At 34.8% G+C, this 10,087-nt stretch overlaps 1 pseudogene; it reads right to left on the minus strand.

Annotated features, from left to right (window-relative positions):
* Nucleotides 1–5,962, minus strand: part of LOC149240445 (putative sucrose-phosphate synthase 2) — a 51,088-nt pseudogene extending 45,126 nt beyond the window's left edge.
* Between the last annotated feature and the right edge of the window lie 4,125 nt (nt 5,963–10,087).

The following is a 10,087-nucleotide window of genomic DNA, read 5'->3' on the forward strand; positions in this document are numbered from 1 at the left end:
TATCTCAATGAGCAACATGATCTCAGCATACATGTAGAATGGACATGCTAGTGAGGCATTGACATTTTTTAATCAGTTTAAATTGATAGATATGAAACCTAACCAAGTGATCAACTTGGGTGTTCGCCATGGATGTGTGTATCTAGCAACCCTTCAACATGGTAAGTCTAATCATGATTTTATTCTCAAAAATGGAATTGAATTGGATGTTTCCCTAGATATTATCGAGATATCCATATATTGCAAGTGTGGAAGCATAGATATAGCTCACTAGATGTTTGACAATATGTCTGAAAAATATTTGGTTTCATGGAACATGATGATTGATGGGTATGGAATCATGGTTGTGAGGATGCCTTCGTTGTTTCCACCAAATGCAATAGATGGGAGTTAAACCATCTCATATCACTTTTACTTTCCTTTTGTACGCATGTAGTCATGCAAGCTTAGTGGAATTGTGTTGGAAATGATTTCATTGCTTTAGTCAAGATTATGGAATTACCCATAGGATAGAACAGTATGCATGCATGGTTGACATTCTTGGTTGTGCTCAACATCTTTATGAGGATCAAAATTTTATAAGGATGGTGCCAATAGAACCTAATTCTACCATATGGAATGCCTCACTTGGTGCCTGCAACATTCATTGCAATGTGGAGCTAGGATAATGGGAATCATAATGGAGTTTTGAGTTAGGCTCCAAAAATGTAGGAAACTATGTATTGGTATGAAACCTCTCTATTGCAGCTAGAAGATGGGTTGATGTAGTCAAAGTGAGAACAATATTAAACCATAGGGGTTAAAAAAAATTCCAGGGTGCAGTTGGATTGAGATCAATAAGAGGGTCCATGCATCTATTGAAGCAGCTAGATCACCCAGGGTCATAGAAAATATACATGGTTTTAGAGAGCTTAGCCCAGCTAATGAATGGTGAAAGAAAATAATGGAGAATAAATTTACGTTGCATTATAATGATGAAGGACTGTGACAAGAAGAATATATTTTGAATCCAAAGTTAGAACTTAGTCATTTCTTTTGGGTTTATTAGCTACAAGTTATCTATTCACATAACCAAAAGGCTTTGAATTTTATATTTGTAGCAATTGTCATTGTGCCACAAAGTTTGTATCCAGGATTGTTTGAGGAGTCATTATATGATTATTTTGAGGGATGTAACAATTTTCACTATTTTAAGAATACAATATGTTATTGTGGAAAATTTTGGTGAAGGCTTAGTAATATGTCCAAAATCATCAAATTAAAGACTAAAATCATCAAATTAAATTTAGAGGCAAAAGAGTTGTCTTCAATTTTATCACCTTAAAGCTTGAGATCTTGAAGCATGAAGAGGCATCACACATAGCTAGGAACAATTTTGAGTATAAACCACATGGAATCTCAAACCTCTCATTCTTAGTTGTTGCCTCAATTCATCTACTTTGGGAGCCTGGAAAAATAGTACACAAGTAAAATGTTAACAAACTAACAAGACTAGTTAACATTCAATGATAGTCTTGAATCTTGTTTTTATCCTACTAATAGTTGTCATGGATCCCTAATATCTAGCATAAATAAAGCTAGTTCATGTACTCCATTCTAATTGTTTATATAGGGTATTAATGTCATCAAATTGGAACCAGTAAAGAAGTGCCTAAATCAACAACCAATTTTTTTCTTTTTTTTTGAAGATGTTTGATCCCACTCATAAAACATGCACCAGCCACTAAAAATGACATCTAGAATTGAAACTTATAGTGGATATGTTCTTGACTTTATAAGTCAAGCAATGGAAGTTAGATGCTTCAAGATCTTCCACTAGGAATTGAGAATTCTTTGGATCTCTCAAAATTTTCATGCTTTTCCTCAGTCCTTCTGTACCCCGATGTTAATCAATATGAGAATCATAGTCTAGATCTAGATATATGGGTGAATATGAATTGTAACCAGTTGTATATAAAATTTGACTCCCACTGCTGCAAATTAGAGCATCAAATGCAAACACTTTGATTCCAATAGAATGAAGCATATAAAGTGTTTCTGAAACTGTTAATGCAATAGATAAAATGAATCTAGGAGATGAAAATTTCCAATAGAATGAACTGCATTCATAATCTCTTGGATGATAATAGCTTGTCTACTAACAAGGGGTTCTCCAAAATCATAATACCAATCCACTGCAATCACAAATAGACACTTTCTTGTCCTGAGAAGTAGTTTCCTTGAAGAAACTAAGCTAATATTGTGATCTATACTTTGTTTTTCCTGTGAATTCATGTCATTTGTCTTCCGCAATTTAGATTGATTGTCCTTAAGTCTTCTCTAAGATCATCCTAATGTGTTTTGAAATACCTCCCATGTTCTCTTCATTTTTGAGAAGTTTATCAAGATCAAAGGGGTTATTAAGTGAACTAGAGTGAGAAGGCCTATTTGCATCTAATGAGAGACAAAGATATGTATCAGGGGCATCCTTGAATGAACCACTATTTGATTCAGAATCTATATTTTCATTTTGGTCATTTTCACTCTGCCATTGCGGGTGTCTCATTCTACATTGGGAGATTCTTGAAAAATATATTTTGCAATGTTGTGGCCAAGAATAGAGATGAATGTTCTATAGACCATTTTTCCTACATTCAACCCATAGGTTCTTATCAGCTACTAGTTTGTACAAAGAAGCTGCAATTTCCTTGTTATTATGGAGATCTACCAACATACCATTATTCAACATCTGCACAACAATAAACCAATTTGAGTGATCAATCACATGTAAGATCCAATCAAACTTATATTAAATAGCAAAATTTTCAATATACCCGTTGAATGTCTACAGGTCCTCCATTCTTTGTGGCAACCATAGGTAATCCATGTGCAACTGCTTGCATTAGAACAAATTGGAAGCATGACACATGTTACTCTTTTTACACAACCAAAAATTCTTTAGATCAAATTGCTAGTATGAAATTATGGAAGGCTTCTTCTGAAGTTATTTGTGAAATTTGGAGAACATAACCTTGAAAACACTACCAAAACTGAGACATTTTATTGCTTCCTTATGATGAAAGAATGCTTTGAAAAATGGAATGAAATTCACTATTTTGTAACTGAATTCTTCTCTCTGAAATTCTCCATAACTAAACAAAGATAAAAAATTGTACTTTGATGCAAATATTGTTCTTTTCTAGATACATATACATAAATACACACACATATATAAAATTTAAATTTACAATAGCACTCAGAGGCAAAAGAATCCTTTCATATATCATGCCTCTAAATGAAAAAGAAATGATATTCTTTTAAATCTAGAAGATACATATGTTTCAAGTTTTGATATTATGACCATTATGTTTAGTTCTCGAGCATTTCAAAGAGAAGCATTCAAGTATGTCTTTATATGAAAGAAACTAATATATATTGAATTATTATATTCAAAATACTCCAAAACTACCATAATGGTCATAATATCAAAACTTGATACATTTGTATCTTCTTGAAAAAATTTCATCTTGAAGAAAATAATAAAAAAAAGAGGTTGGTCAAGATACCTCAATGAGAGTCAAACCAAAGGGTTCCACCAGGACTAGATTGATGAAAACACCCTGCACACACAAACATCATCATTTCAAAATTACACAGACAAGATTTTTTTTCTTTTTGTTTCACCTACACAAACTACAACACAAATTTATAGTGCAATAATGGATAGTTTATTTTATAGTTTGACAGGAATTTTTATAAAACCTTAGTCTTTGTCGTAATCCTATATATATCAGAAACTTCTGATTGTTTGTGATGTTTAGGATATGCCACTTCTCCATATATATCATGTTTGTTAATAAGCTTCAGGACAGTGGTCAACACACTGGAACTTGTTGCAGGCATTTGATCAATATCATCTCGATTGCCCATGATCAACATCTACAATTTTGAAATGGATAACTAAAATATCATTTATCAACTTATCAAATAAGGGAAAATCCGCAAAACATACCTCTAAAGAAAAATATAAATTTAGGAACCAAGAAAAGACATACCAAGTTTTCCAGCTTCCTCAATTTGATACATTCACCAAAAGCCTTGACTAAAGTGGCCATATTCTTCTTGGGATTAGGTCAAGAAAGAGCCAAAATTATGGGCTTTGAAGGATTTTCAAAAACTATGGGATCTAAAAATACAAAATGTTATTATGCCCCTCGTATGTGGAATGAGGGATATAATTTTTCTATTATGTGAAATCTTAAATGGTGAAAAGGAATTAAACCTTGCCCTGCTGCTTACCTCACCCTGTAAAGGAGACTTGGGAAATTGAACATATTCATTATCTAAATCATTATCTAAATTCTAATCTTGCACTACAACATTGTTGAAGTCCATTCCAAGAGGTATAACCTACAACAAAGCATATATATGTAAAAAAAAACCCACCACCTAAATGTCATGTACTTTTTTGACCTAAGAACTCATGGAATAATTATCAAGGCAGAATAGGATTTCCACATTTGATAATGAAACACACCTACACAGTTAAATAAGTAGGTGGGTAAATCCCCATGTAACAAATTGACAAAAAAAAAGCAATTTAATTTCAACAGGAGTGTCATTCTTTTCACTCACCGTCATTTGAGGCATGTAACAACCATAACAATGGGCAACATGATTTTCTTGATGTCTGAGCTTTCTATTCAATCCCAAATCAAAACCATCATGCAAGCCCCATTGTTCTTCAATTTTTTTCCTTGTACTTATGACCACAAGCTCAATGAAATCAAGGCACAATTCTTCAGCTTGAATCCTACGCATGATCTTGTATGTTGCATTGATATCTTCCTTGGAATGTAATCCTTGTTTCAATAACTGTTCTAGTTTATTTCGGCTTAGAGAATGACCTGTCAAAACCATTGGAACGTTCAGAGTACCAGAAAGAAGGAAAAAACACCCCTACATCTACATAGTGGCCATGGATTACATAAGGCCATACAGGTGTGCCTTCTCTAATCATATCTCCCAATGCTTTGGAAATATTAATAATATGACCTAGTGTTCCATCTACAAACTCTGGAATATATAGCCATAATATTATTTCTAAATATACTTTTCTTTGTGTCCACAAGGGATTCAAAATATGTATGCCCCTCCACTCTCTAGAATGTCTTCATCTTGATCAAAATTTAACATTTATGTTGTCTCTCCATTGTTAGAGTCCACTTTAGGAGAGGTGTGTCTTCTCTAATCATATCTCCCAATGCTTTGGAAATATTAATAATATGACCCAGTGTTCCATCTACAAACTCTGGAATATATGGCCATAATAATTATTTCTAAATATACTTTTCTTTGTGTCCACAAGGGATTCAAACTATGTATGCCCCTCCACTCTCTAGAATGTCTTCATCCTGATCAAAATTCAACATTTCAGTTGTCTCTCCATTGCTAGAATCCACTTTAGGAGAACAAATTAGACATGTTAGCAGGTCCACTCTATACACGTCTGCCATTTTTGCAAGTGCTTTTGCAAACTCTACAACATATTTCACCTGCATGAGAAACGAACACATGTTTCACTTGGTGGTAATCCAATTATACTCCTAGTGAAATAAGGTAATCATGCTTTGATCCCCTACTTTCTAAATTATTTTGTGAGAAAATTGACTGCAACTATTCAGTATTGTAGAAACAGGTGAAGAAAAATACAAAAAATAGAAATCTTTTGTAATAAATTTACCTGTCCACCTATATTAGAATCATGACCAAGTTCCATATTCTCCCCTCGGACTAGGCCATGCAAACTGGCATATTAATCACAAACAAGAGAATCAACAAAGTAAATTTTTCTATGAGGATTTTTAGATCTAACACTTCTATTCTCAGTATGGAATATTGGACAAGGAAAAAGCAGAGAAAACTGACTGCAAAAGAATTATAAAATAAAAAATTCAAACCTTAAATAAGCTCCTCTTCTCATCGTAAGTGTTGTTTTGCTACAATTACAACATATAATGATTTCATTTAATTTTTCCATTCACTTACATGAATTTGTTCCCTCAACCATTATTGTTAGGAGAGAAGTTCATTTCACACTAAATCTCCTCCAAGAATTGTGTAGCGAAGCTCCATGAGGCTTGGGCATTCTCTGAATGGAATTACCAAGGTTTGCATCACTCCCATGATAATGACAGATAGCGAGAGATACCTTTATCCCTCTTCTACTGCTAATTAATCCAGGTCATCACACTCCTAGGGTTTTCCTTCCTCTTCTTTACCTAGATCCTACTACTTTCCCTTTCCTTATGATTTGTTTCTTTTATTTTTTGTCAATTTTTTAGTATCTATGCATGTTCACAGTGTCATAATCTATTCACATATGGTTTCCCTCTCTTGAACCATTGAAATATTTGTTGGTCATTTGTTGAAAATTCATAATACTATCTTATCTTAATTCACACAACCTTTCAAACTAATAATCTTTTGTCTACTATAATGGTCATATTGTTTATGCAGTTTTCACCCCAGACAACAATGTGTTTTCCCAACTAATTGGCTAGGGAAAAGTTCCATACTGCTTCATAGAAGTTATGATTTTCAACATGGTATTAGAGCTAGGTATTGAGGTTGGCTTGTAGTGGCTAAGAGGCCAGAAACAAAGCATGGATTAAGGGGAGGAGGATGTTCAAGGGAGCAATCTGCATTTTGATATTGCAAAGGTAAGTTTACTAGTACATTGGCATGGTATGAGGGTGCCTAGTATCCCAGTGTATGAGACACTAAACTGTTAAAAATCCTTAGTGTGGATCCATTAAATAGAGAACCTAATGTCTAAACCCTAAAATAATTACAAGAACTAGATGGATCGAATCAAATGAATTGAGTTCTAGGCTTTGTCAAAAGGTAAGATTAAAATAGCACAAGCCCATCTAACCACAAATTTACTTCCAATCAGTTCTAAACCCAATGTGCATGCATAGGAGGTCATATACAAATGCATTTCCTAAGCTCTCAATCCTTCTAAAATTGTTTGTGTGCTATAAGCCCTTCATTCCCTCAATGGAACATAAATCACTAGATGAAACTTCGTTGTACTGTTTCCATGTTGGGAGGGCATGGATGGGTGCCCATCATTTCTGGTCCAAATCATTGACAGACCTTTAATGCAAGCCATTAACAAAACTTTCACCCTCTCTCCTCATTGACAAACTCTAGAAAATAAATTTAGTCCAAACATGATTCCATGTTTACTCACCTTCATCAACTAGCTCTGATGGGATAATCTAAAAGCAAACACTGTGGTGAACAAACAAGTGAGTGTGTAATAAACACTCAAAGTATTGAATACATATTTATAAAAATAATTGGAAGGTATTTTGACTCTATTCAACATACATAAACAATTTTATTTGAGTATTGGCATTATTCATCTCTAGCCAAGCTATCTCAATTTTTGTAGTAGTTATTGCCCTGCAAAAACATTACAATTTTCACATTTCAGGTTGTTGGGTATCGATGCCTTGCAGTGATCATCCTTTATGTTTCAATTTTGAGTGTGTGATTTCACTACAATTAAGATTATAAAAAATATTGAAATATCATGAGGCAAGAGAGGAGAATCAAGATTTGTTTACATAATTGTTTGTGAAGCTGATAAAGTTGATCAATGCACAAAACTATTCAAACTCAATGAAATAGGGTCAATTAACTGAAAGATAGGAGTATATGAAGATGGAAAATGATATTTATAAAATAGTGAACCATGGAAAAATAAAGTTACTTGAGAGTTATGAAACTTGACTATGGATTTATGGAATTGAAATTTGAAATTAACGACGGAGCTAGATATGCCTTGTTGTAGCTGGAAGTTGGAACCACAAAATGGATTCTATTGAATCTTTTAACTATAGTAAGCATGTGATTTTGGTGTAAAAAAACTAATTTTCATTCTGTTGACACTAATGGATACCATGAGGTTGTCGAGTAAATATTCACCATCCAATGGGAAGATTAATGTAATGGAAAATGCCATGAAAATTGATGGGAAGAGAATTTATGGGTGAATCAAAATCTCTTTCCCTAAACAAATCGATCTTGAGGCCTGTGGGTTATGGCCCACTAGGCCTTTGAAAGTGTCTCTTTAGGCTTTAAGCCTTTAAAGCATGGAACACACAAGAATCGGAGCCACCACACTATTAGAAGTGTTAATCTTCCGCTTCCCCTTTACCAAAACCCTCGGGGACACCAAATATTGAAATACATGAGGAAAAGGGAATGCACATAGAAACCCCTCTGGAACACAAATAGGTGGACTTCAAAAACATTAAGTTGCACCTATATCTCCATCGGGTCCGCACCTTTGGTTGATCCACAACACTGCTCCGATCGCCCGACTTCCAATAGACCCAATCTTCGATTTCTAATTGGCTTTATCGCTATCGGCATTCAACACTCCACTTCCCATTGTCATTTGGATTCTTCGATTTGCAATGAGCAATTTGATCGCAACCGTCAATCCTGGCTCTTGATCCGACGGTTGACGATTAATCATAGGATCGCAATCACATTTTTATCAGGTCCAATTCCAATAATATCCAAATGTTTCCACCGATGCGATAGGAGGTATCTTCTCATCTGCAACTTCATCTGGACCATTTATCATATCGATCCAATGGCTCTTGTGCATTCTTAGTCGTTCCTTCCTTAGCTGTAGTCGTGCTACATATATTATAATAAATACCTGCATGTTGTGTGAATTCTGTTATCTGTGTAATGATGTCGTTTCATGTTATGTTGTATATATGTGTGAATGGTTTAAATCCCGCTTGCATGCATGTGATCTACCATCGACCACTATAAGGATCGATGGAAATCAAATGATTACCGAATCAATGTTATATGGGAGTCCTAATGTGAATGCAGGTGTTAATTTTGGGGGTTAAACAAAATTTGACTTGATGGGAAGAGAATTTGGGGGTGAATCAAAATATCTTCCCATCATTTGGTATTAGAGCAAAAGAAGATTCTGTGTGTAAGATTAAAGAAGGATTCCATAGAGAAAGAAGAAGGAGAAGGAGGTACAGTTGATAAAGCTGGAGAGTTATGGTCTTATTGTTTCATAGAGAACGATAGTCGAAGGTGAGAAGATTTCAGCAAACCTAGAGCATGAAGTGCTCATATAGTTCCAAAGGAGAGAACCTGAAGGATGCCAAAAGACCAAGTGAGAAGGGTTTAGTGAGGTATCATGTACTAGAGGAAGACTGTTACTGCAGAGGTTTGGTTGCAGCTCATAGAAGATCATAAAGGCAATTCCACTGAAGAATTGAAGTGGGTAGAATTGCTAAGGACAAGGAGAATCATATGACCAGGAGGTCATAAATTTTTGTGCCTCGAGAGTCTAATGCAGGAGCATCCAACACCCTTAGTCAAAGGGAGGAATCCATAGTGGAGCAAAGAGGAAGACGTGGACCAGGGGATCAAAACAGGGAAAAATATGTTTTAAAATAGATTTAAAGATGGAATGGATAAAGTCTCGAGGATACTTATCAATGTAATCTACCATGTGCTATATGTGTTTATGCGTAGAGAGCTTTTAGGCTTTGAGCTAGAGGATTGATCGGATCCTTCTGTGATCTGATCCAACAACACTTCATATATATATGAACTTGCGCATTCAAAGAAGGAGAGACAGAGTGATATAGATATAATGTAGTTGAGAGGAGACTCTTTTCTAAGGCTAAAATGCCTTAGCTTGTAATCGTCTATATATTTATAATATAAAAGTGTGTTTTCTATGGATGTCTGCATGTCTGTGTATTACGTCTTTCCAATTATGTTATGTGTATATGTGCCAAGGGTTTAAATCCAAATTTTGATGTGTTGATCAACCACCAATCACGGAAAGGATCGATGGCAGCCCAGAGATACTAATGGAAGTTATGCATGAATGGCAGAGACTATGGCGGAACTGTGTTTAGCACAAAATTCCTTCAAATGGCAGAAGATTAGATTAAGGAGGAAATAGGCAAGAAGGCAAAATGACGTTGGATCTTATGGATCAACGGTCTAGACCCAATTGCTGGAACAAAGATCTATTATAATCGCA

This window comes from Pinus tabuliformis, chromosome 8 (assembly GCF_031772625.1).
Source record: "Pinus tabuliformis cultivar Carrire ecotype Pingquan chromosome 8, CPIR1, whole genome shotgun sequence".
NCBI classification, from domain to species: domain Eukaryota; kingdom Viridiplantae; phylum Streptophyta; class Pinopsida; order Pinales; family Pinaceae; genus Pinus; species Pinus tabuliformis.